The sequence below is a fragment of the Eubalaena glacialis genome, chromosome X (genome assembly GCF_028564815.1).
Source record: "Eubalaena glacialis isolate mEubGla1 chromosome X, mEubGla1.1.hap2.+ XY, whole genome shotgun sequence".
NCBI lineage: Eukaryota > Metazoa > Chordata > Mammalia > Artiodactyla > Balaenidae > Eubalaena > Eubalaena glacialis.
Window position 1 is genome coordinate 136,752,958 of NC_083736.1, and position 9,292 is coordinate 136,762,249.

At 49.1% G+C, this 9,292-nt stretch overlaps 1 non-coding gene across 1 annotated transcript; it reads left to right on the forward strand.

Moving 5' to 3' along the window:
- The first annotated feature begins 6,927 nt into the window (after positions 1-6,927).
- On the forward strand, positions 6,928-7,041 carry LOC133082794 (small nucleolar RNA SNORA57). Its single transcript, XR_009699015.1, has one exon. It is a non-coding gene; the product is annotated as a small nucleolar RNA SNORA57 (small nucleolar RNA).
- Positions 7,042-9,292: the final 2,251 nt, after the last annotated feature.

Consider the following 9,292-nt stretch of genomic DNA (forward strand, 5'->3'; position numbering starts at 1 on the left):
CCCTCGAGAAGGCTCCAGGGACCTCAGCACTCGGAAGCATGGGCCCCACTCCCAACTGCTCAAATCTGTGAGCAGGATTTGCTAGATTTTACATCTAAAAGAGAAAAAAAATAGGAATGGAACCGACAGTGAACCCCATCTCATGCTGGCGGTAAGTCCTATTTGTTATGGACACTTGGACAAATTGACACAAACCAAAGCCCCATCTTACTTGCTTGTTTCATAATTATGCATCCACATGTCTAATCCACTGCCCTGTGGTCACAGGTCCTAACAAGAAATGTAATTGGTGTTTTGGAGAAGTACGATGATGCATGAGTAATAAAAGGCTTCCCACGTGGAGAAGGACAGCAAAGGAGACTGCTCTGGGGGGCAGCAGATGGAAAGTGGAGGCAGGAAGAAAAGGACCCACTTCCAAAGTGAGCCTGTGGCATCACAATCAGGAAGTGGAAGTGTAAAAAGTGATCTCACAGTTTTTGTTTTAAATCAGTATTTACAATACACTGGAAATGACACCCTTCACGACTGTTGAAACATCCGTTGAAAGACTGTAGATGTCAACTTCGAAAAACACATGTGTGTGTGTTAGATGGTGGTGGATACAGAGCTTTTCAAAATCCTTTCAGGGGATGCCTTACAGAAAAATGAACGCAAAGTGGATCACAGACCTAAATGTAAAATGCCAAACTTCTAGAAGAAAACATAGGAGAAAATCTGTCTTACCTTGGGCTTGGTGATGAGTTTGGGGATGCAATATGAAAAGCATGGTTCATGAAAGAAGAAATGATAAATTGGACTGTATCACAATGTGACATGTTTGCTCTGTAAACAACACTGTTAAGAGAATGAGAAAAAAAAAGAGAGAATGAGAAGACAAGCCACAGCTTGGGGGAAAATCTTTGCAAAACACATATCTGATATAGGACTGGCATCTAAAATATATAAGGAATTCCTAAAACTCAATAAGAACACAAACAACCCAATTTAAAAATGGGCCAAAGCAATCAGAGAAGAAAAAGAAATAAAAGGAATACAGGGCTTCCCTGGTGGCGCAGTGGTTGAGAATCCGCCTGCCAATGCAGGGGACACGGGTTCGATCCCTGGTCCGGGAGGATCCCACATGCCGCAGAGCAACTAAGCCCATGTGCCACAACTGCTGAGCCTGTGCTCTGGAGCCCGTGAGCCACAACTACTGAGCCCATGTGCCGCAACTGCTGAGGCCCACGCGCCTAGAGCCCGTGCTCCGCGATGAGAAGCCACCGCAATGAGAAGCCTGTGCACTGCAACGAAGAGTGGCCCCTGCTCACCGCAACTAGAGAAAGCCCGCATGCAGCAGCGAAGATCCAACACAGCCAAAAATAAATAAATAAAATAAATTAAAAAAAAAAAAAAGGAATACAAATTGGAAAAGAAGAAGTAAAACTGTCACTGTTTGCAGATGACATGATACTACACATAGACCAGAAAACTACTAGAGCTAATCAATGAATTTGGTAAAGTTGCAGGATACAAAATTAATGCACAGAAATCTCTTGCATTCCTATACACTAACAACAAAAGATCAGAAAGAGAAATTAAGGAAACAATCCCATTCACCATTGCAACAAAAAGAATAAAATACCTAGGAATAAACTTACCTAAGGAGGTAAAAGACCTGTACTCAGAAAACTATAAGACACTGATGAAAGAAATCAAAGATGATGCAAACAGCTGGAGAGATAGTCCATGTTCTTGGATTGGAAGAATCAATATTGTGAAAATGACTATACTACCCAAAGCAATCTACAGATTTAATGCAATCCCTATCAAATTACCAGTGGATTTTTTACAGAACTAGAACAAAAAATCTTAAAATTTGTATGGAGACACAAAAGACCCCAAATAGCCAAAGCAGTCTTGAGGGAAAAAAACAGAGCTGGAGGAATCAGACTCCCTGACTTCAGACTATACTGCAAAGCTACAGTCATCAGGACAATATGGTACTGGCACAAACACAGAAATATACATCAATGGAACAGGATAGAAAGCCCAGAGATAAACCCACACACATATGGTCACCTTACCTTTGATAAAGGAGGCAAGAATATACAATGGAGAAAAGACAGCCTCTTCAATAAGTGGTGCTGGGAAAACTGGACAGCTACATGTAAAAGAATGAAATTAGAACACTCCCTAAACACCATGAACAAAAATAAACTCAAAATGGATTAAAGACCTAAATGTAAGACATGACACTATAAAACTCTTAGAGGAAAACATGGGCAGAACACTCTATGACATAAATCACAGCAAGATCTTTTTTGATCCACGTCCTAGAGTAATGGAAATAAAAACAAAAATAAACAAATGGGACCTAATGAAACTTCAAAGCTTTTGCAAAGCAAAGGAAACTCCAAACAAGACGAAAAGACAACCCTCAGAATGGGAGAAAATATTTGCAAATGAATCAACGGACAAAGGATTAATCTCCAAAATATAAAAACAGCTCATGCAGCTCAATATTAAAAAAACAAACAACCCAATCCAAAAATGGGCAGAAGACCTAAATAGACATTTCTCCAAAGAAGACTTACAGATGGCAAAGAAGCACATGAAAAGCTGCCCAACATCACTAATTATTAGAGAAATGCAAATCAAAACTACAATGAGGTATCACCTCACACCAGTTAGAATGGGCATCATCAGAAAATCTACAAAAAACAAATGCTGGAGAGGGTGTGAAGAAAAGGGAACCCTCTTGCACTGTTGGTGGATATGTAAATTGATACAGCCACTATGGAGAACAGTATGGAGGTTCCTTAAAAAACTAAAAAATAGAATTACCATATGACCCAGCAATCCCACTACTGGGCATATACCCAGAGAAAACCATAATTCAAAAAGACACACGCACCCCAATGTTCATTGCAGCACTATTTACAATAGCCAGGTCATGGAAGCAACCTAAATGCCCATCGACAGACAAATGGATAAAGATGATGTGGTACATATATACAATGGAATATTACTCGGCCATAAAAAGGAACAAAATTGGGTCATTTGTAAAGACGTGGATGGGTCTAGAGACTGTCATACAGAGTGACGTAAGTCAGAAAGGGAAAAACAAATATCGTATAGTAACGCATATATGTGGAACCTAGAAAAATGGTACAGATGAACCAGTTTGCAGGGCAGAAATAGAGACACAGATGTAGAGAACGAATGTATGGACACCAAGGCATGAAAGTGGCGGAGCGTGAGTGGTGGTGGGATGAATTGGGAGATCGGGATTGACATATACACACTAATATGTATAAAATGGATAACTAATAAGAACCTGCTGTGTAAAAAAATAAATAAAATAAAATTTAAAAATTAAAAAAAAAGGGGCCAAAGATCTGAACAGATACCTGACCAAAGAAGAAATACAGAGAGCAAATAAGCATATGAAAAGATGTTTAACATCATATGTCATTAGGGAATTGCAAATTAAAACAACGATGAGACACCACTACACACCTCTGAGAATGGCCAAAATCTGGACCACTGACAACACCAAATGCTGGCGAGGATGTGGAGCAACAGGAACTTTCATTCATTGCTGGAGGGAATGCAAAATGGTACAGCCACTTTGGAAGACAGTTTGGCAGTTTCTTCCAGAACTAAACATACTCTTACCATACAATCCAGCAACCGCACTCCTTGGTATTTTACTCAAAGGATTTGAAAACTTATGTCCACAGAAAAACCAGCACAAAATTGTTCATAGCAGCTTTATTCAGAATGGGCAAAAACTGGAAGCAACCAAGATGTCCTTCATTAGGTGAATGTGTTAGTTTCTGCTACTCAAAGTGTGCATTTTAAAAAGATGGCAGAGATATGGGTTCCTGGAGAAGACCAGGTAGAGCATTTGTATCTCAAAGGCGTGAGGAGCAAGGCAGGTTCCTTCTAGGATGACTTTGTTCCCTTAAGGCCAGAAAAATAATTTTTTCCCTCCATACTTACAAGCCTCTTAAGATAAGTAGGGGAGGTTTGAGGAGTGGTAAAGGATTGGTGGGATTTGGATGATCTCTGGAGCTACACCTTTGATCCTGTAAAGACTAGATTTATAAAACAAGGAGTTTTTTTTTTCCTCAAAGGATTGGGTGGCCACCTCAATGATATCAAAGGACTGACACACTCATTCACTTCATTCACCTATGTTGGAATGTTTTACTTGCCCTCATCTAGCTTAGGGGAGAAGGCCTCCCTCACCCCAAATTCCTATCAGCAATGGTTAGTTTAGTCAGACCGGTGGCCTCCCACTTTGGTAATTTATTTATAAACACTTTTGAGGATCCTCCCTGGGTTTAAGAAGTTCTCTGATCATGGCCCTCGAGGCTGGCCTACAGCCTCACGTGGTCCCATTTCTAAAGGTAGCCTGACGATAGCAGCTCCGCCAGGGACCTCTGTGTCCCAGGCAGCGGGGTTCACTTGAGAAACAACCTGGGGTGGAGAGCAGACCCCCTCTGGCTTGGGATTGAGGCAGGCTCCCACGGGCAAGAGCAATCCTTTTTCTTGGTGGGTGCCTTCTCCGTGAGGGTCTCCAGCTCGGACTATTGTCTGGAATTTAGTGAGCAAGTCCCTTCCCAGCAAGGGGACGGGGCACTCAGGCATGAGCAGAACTGCTGTGTGAAGGTCCAACTTCCTAGCAAGCAGCTGCTGGGAGGGGCGCTGAATTGCTTGGTCTTATCATACACGATGGGGAGGACGCGGGGCCGAGCCATCAGTCAGCACAGACTAGGCGGCCCCCATAGCTGGTAAGAAAATAACGTTCCTACCGGCCGCGTCGAGGGTTCCCAGAGGCTCTTTACCGAAAGCTCGGCCTCTGTGCACCGGTGCCCAATCAAATCTTGGAGACAGAGTTTTGGGGGAAGTAGAAAAGGATAGCTTTATTGCTCTGCCAGACAAAGGGGGGCACAGCGGGCTCCTGCCTCGAAAAACTATGTGTCCCCTACCCAGGAGGATTTGAGGAGGGGTTTTATAACAATGGTTCAAAGTCGGGGTTCCTCACAAGATCGGGGTGTGTGTAGGGCTTTCACGCCCTTAATCTCGCCTCAGGTGGTGTGTCCTAATCTTGATGAGCTTCTCTGGTCCCTTTAATCTCGCCTCAGGTGGTTTCCTGGCTGCGCCTCCCTTGATTAGCAACTGTTCCGATCTGCCCTTTGGAACTCAGGGAAGGTCATGGAGGCTGGAGTCTTGCCTACAAGAAACGGGGGACAAAAGGGCCTCCGTGCCCGGGAGCCCCACAGGGCCCCGCTCGGTTTCAGCTCCTCCGGAGAAAGGACCAGGTATCCTTGGGGAGCCAGGGAAGGTCCCGGGCCCCATCAGTCTTCGGTCCTCTCGGCCATCATCGGTTTGGGGGCCCAGAGTCCCCATCGGGACTGGGGGCAGTCCCGCTTCCAGCGGCCCTCTCGTTTGCATGTCGGGCGGGATCCCAGTGGACTTTTCCCATACAGGGAGCATTTGTCCTTCCAGTGGCCCTCTTGGCCACACTTAAAGCATATCCTCTCTTGGCGAGACAGTGGCTCTGATCCAGGCTTCCTGAATCCTGTCCCCGCCATGGGCTTTTGTAAGGGAGGGTGACCCTGAGGTGGTGCAGGGGTTAGGGCTGCCGCCAATAACTGTGCTTTTCGCTGTTGTCCCTGAATCCTTTTTGCCTCTTCAACCTTATCTCTATTGTTGAATACTCCAAAGGCCAAATCCGTGGGCTGATTCAGGGGTGTTTGGGGTCCCATAGCTGCCCAGATGGGGCGTTAGGGGTAAACAGTCCGGAAGACTGTCCCTCCTCAGAATTGGTGGGGGGGGGGGTAGGAGTTCCCGGTTGTGCACCTCAGGGAGGCGGACTCATAAGGGATCATCTAAAACATCAGGCTCCTGTGGGGGAAGAAGGCACTTTGAAGGGATGTGAGCCAGGCACACCTGGCAGGAGTTCTTTAGACCTGGATCTTAGAATAGCGTCATGAACATTTGAACATATGGGGTTCCCACCCCATCTACCTTTCCTTTTACAGAACAGGTCCAGCTGCAAGATGGTATTGTAATTCAATGACCCATTTTCTGGCCAGATCTTTTGGTCCCCTAGTTTGTATGGGGCCATGCAATATTGCAAAAGAAAATTAATTTTTTTTCTTAAACCATCCTGTCTAAATTTTCCCCAATTATCTAATATGCATCTTAGTGGGGAGTTCTTTGGGAGTGGGAGGATTATCCCAACTATTTTGGAGAAGGGGTGGAGACCAACAGGAACAGGGCCATCGCCCTCTTTTTGGCCTTTTATGGTCAGCCTGGGGACTGTCATGGCACCTGTGGGTGTGTCATTTAGCATGTTAATGCATTACAATGAGGCTCAAGGTCTCCTGGAAGTGGAATCTTCCACCATCTTGGGCCTAATCGGTTCTAACCAGTTTTTGTCGTATCCTGTTTTTCTCAATGGCTGTGTCATTCTTTAAGGGTTGTGCCTTGCCCCCTGGTCTCAGGAGCATAGCCGCCACTTAAGTGTGGGCCATGGAGAGTGACTTTGTTCCCAAGAGGACAGGATGGAAAGGGGGAAGATTCAATTCAAAGTGGAGGCACCTGATGAACAAACCGGACCTCAGCCAGGTGACCCAGGTCGACACGGACCGTGGGAGTCGTGTTGAAAGCATGGAGTCTTGCTGGGATGTGATGAGAAGGGCACTTCACTTCCGTGGTCCTCCTCTCAGTAACCATCACCCTGTCTACTCATGACTGAAAACCCCAGAAAAACCCTGAGGGGTCCTGCAGGACCTCCGCCACAACACCAAAAACGAGGACAGTCACGGCCCAGAGGAGCCTAAGACGCAACGCCGAGGCAGTGTGGGATCCTGGGGCAGAGAAAAGAGGTGAGGGGAAAGTCAAGGACATATGAATAAGACTCTGGACTTTAACCCTCCTTTTCTTGGCAGAGATCAGGCGTGCGGTCTTGGTCCACGTAATGTAAGGACTCTGGCCCCCTCGGTGTCATGTCTTCGGTACTGGCAGCTTCCAAGCTCCAGGACACAGGGCAAAAACAAAAAAAGACTCTGGATTTTAGCTGGTGACAATGTACAATATTGGTTGATTATTTTAACAAACGGACCACACAATGGAGAGTGTTAGTAACAGGGGAAGCTGGGTGTGGGTGTGTGGGAACTCTCACTCCTATCTCTGCAGTTTGTCTGTGCATCTAAAGCTATTCTGTTAGAAAAAGTTTATTTAAAACATAAAAACGGGGACTTCCCTGGCGGTCCAGTGGTTAAGACTTCGCCTTCCAATGCAGGGGGTGCGGCTTTGATCCCTGGTCGGGGAGCTAAGATCCCACATGCCTCGCGGCTGAAAAACTAAAACATAAAAAACAAAAACAAAAACAAAAACCAGAAGCAATATTGTAATAAATTCAATAAAAACTTTAAAATGGTCCGCATCAAAAAAAGTCTTAAAAAAGAAAAACACAAAAACGAATTTCAGAAATCCTGTTGGGGGTTCTGCGTGGATGAACACAGCTGGCGGACCAAGGGTGCTGTGCAGGGGCGGGGGTGAGCAGGCCCCGGGCCTCTCAGGTTGCCCTCCCCCCAGCCTCCCGGGCAGCCTGCGCCTTTCTCCCCTTCCCGGCGGCTGGAAGCACAAAGCCCTGCAAGGTAGACTCCAGCCGTCCCTTTGTTCCCAGCTAATTCTAATTGCAAAGCTCCCCGTGCCTGGCAGCCTCCAAAGAGGAGGGCCCCCCCCCATTTCCAGCTGCGAGGTCCTCTAGGCATAACCAGTCGACCCGGGGCCAGACGCCCTCCCACCCCGCCCACTCCGAGGTCCACGGTCGCTGCGGGCTCTGGGTCCAATCCCCAGCCCGAATCCCCAGGCCTCCCTGGACAATGGGGGCCCCGGGCTCGCCCTCCCTCCACCGTCCCCCTTCCAGCTCGCCCCTCCTCCCCTCCCCTTCCTCCTCAGCCCCTGCTCTCACCCCCAGCCTAACTGAGGCTTCTGCCTGGGGAACGCTTTGCTGCTCGCCCGGGAGCGGTGGTAGCGCACACCCACCCCCTCGTGCACGTGCTTGGGAACCGGCCTCGAAGGGCCATCAATACCAGGGCCCGGCGGGGGGCAGCCTCCTGCCCTCAGCTGAGGTTCTGCCGCAGGGGGAGGGGGTGTTGGCAAATACACCTTTGCGAAGAAGCCCTGAGAACCCACCAAGGGCTGGAAACCCCTCTGCCTCTGTTCGAACACTGTAGACGTCCCCATCAGTTGGGACACTCCTAAGGGCTGCTCGGGTCAACACATCAGAGGCCAGAGCTCCGACCCCAGCTCGCACTTTGAGAAACTCCTGCCTGATCATCCCGCCAGAGGCGAGGATGGGCTCGTGATCCTCATGCATCTCCAAAGCCCAGCTCACCCCGGCTGGACACGGGAGGCGGTGCCGCTGTGTGCAGGGGTCGAGGGCTCCCGAGCCTCCCTCTTTAGCCTCCTGGGCCAGGTGGCAGCTGAGCTGAATCCCACAGGATCGGAAGGAGGTGCGGGGAGGCGCAGCGCCCTCCAGCGCTGGAAAGCCCGTGGGCCAGCTCGTGCCCGATCTCGCACGCCTCAGAGGAGAATGTAGGTTGATCTTCAGCATAGAGGAAAGCACAGGGAAGAGCAGATGGGGAGGGACCGGTCAGATCTGTGCTGCTGAGAGAAGCACGTGGTGCTCGGGCCTCAAGGAGGAGACCACACGGGGTCTGGGGAGGCAGGGGGTGGTCTCATTACCCACAGGGGAAGACTGGCGAGGGGGAGGGAGCTGGGGGGAGGGTGCGGCCCTGTCGAGTCTGGTCTGGGGGCCTCTGCAGCCGGCTCGCCCTTCGCAGCTCTCTTCAGCCACCTCCGGCCCAGCCACCTCGCTCTTAGCAGCCTCTGACCCCACAGAGACAATGGCAGCCGCAGGTGGCAGCTCCCTCCCTGTCCTGCCACTGGCCTTGGAACACGTCCCCTCCCCTCCTGGGCACGGCAGCCGAGGTCCCCACCCTTGGCTCTGGCCACGCTTCCCAGGCTCCCTCGGCCTTGCTCGGTTCACCCTCTGCCCTCTTCAAAAGTGCCATTCCCGAAGGGCAATCAGCTCACCACATCCTTCTCCAGCCCCTGCCTTCTCTCCCCACCAAGCTCCTCGGACCAGCAAGCTCTTAAATTCTTGAGTCTCCTGCCCCCGGCCACGGCCTCACTTCCCTGAGCTTCCCCTGGCGCCATCCGGCCTCTCCATCGAAGCAGCCCTCACCCAGGTCACCGCCACAGCTAACGAACGCCCTCCCCTCGCAGG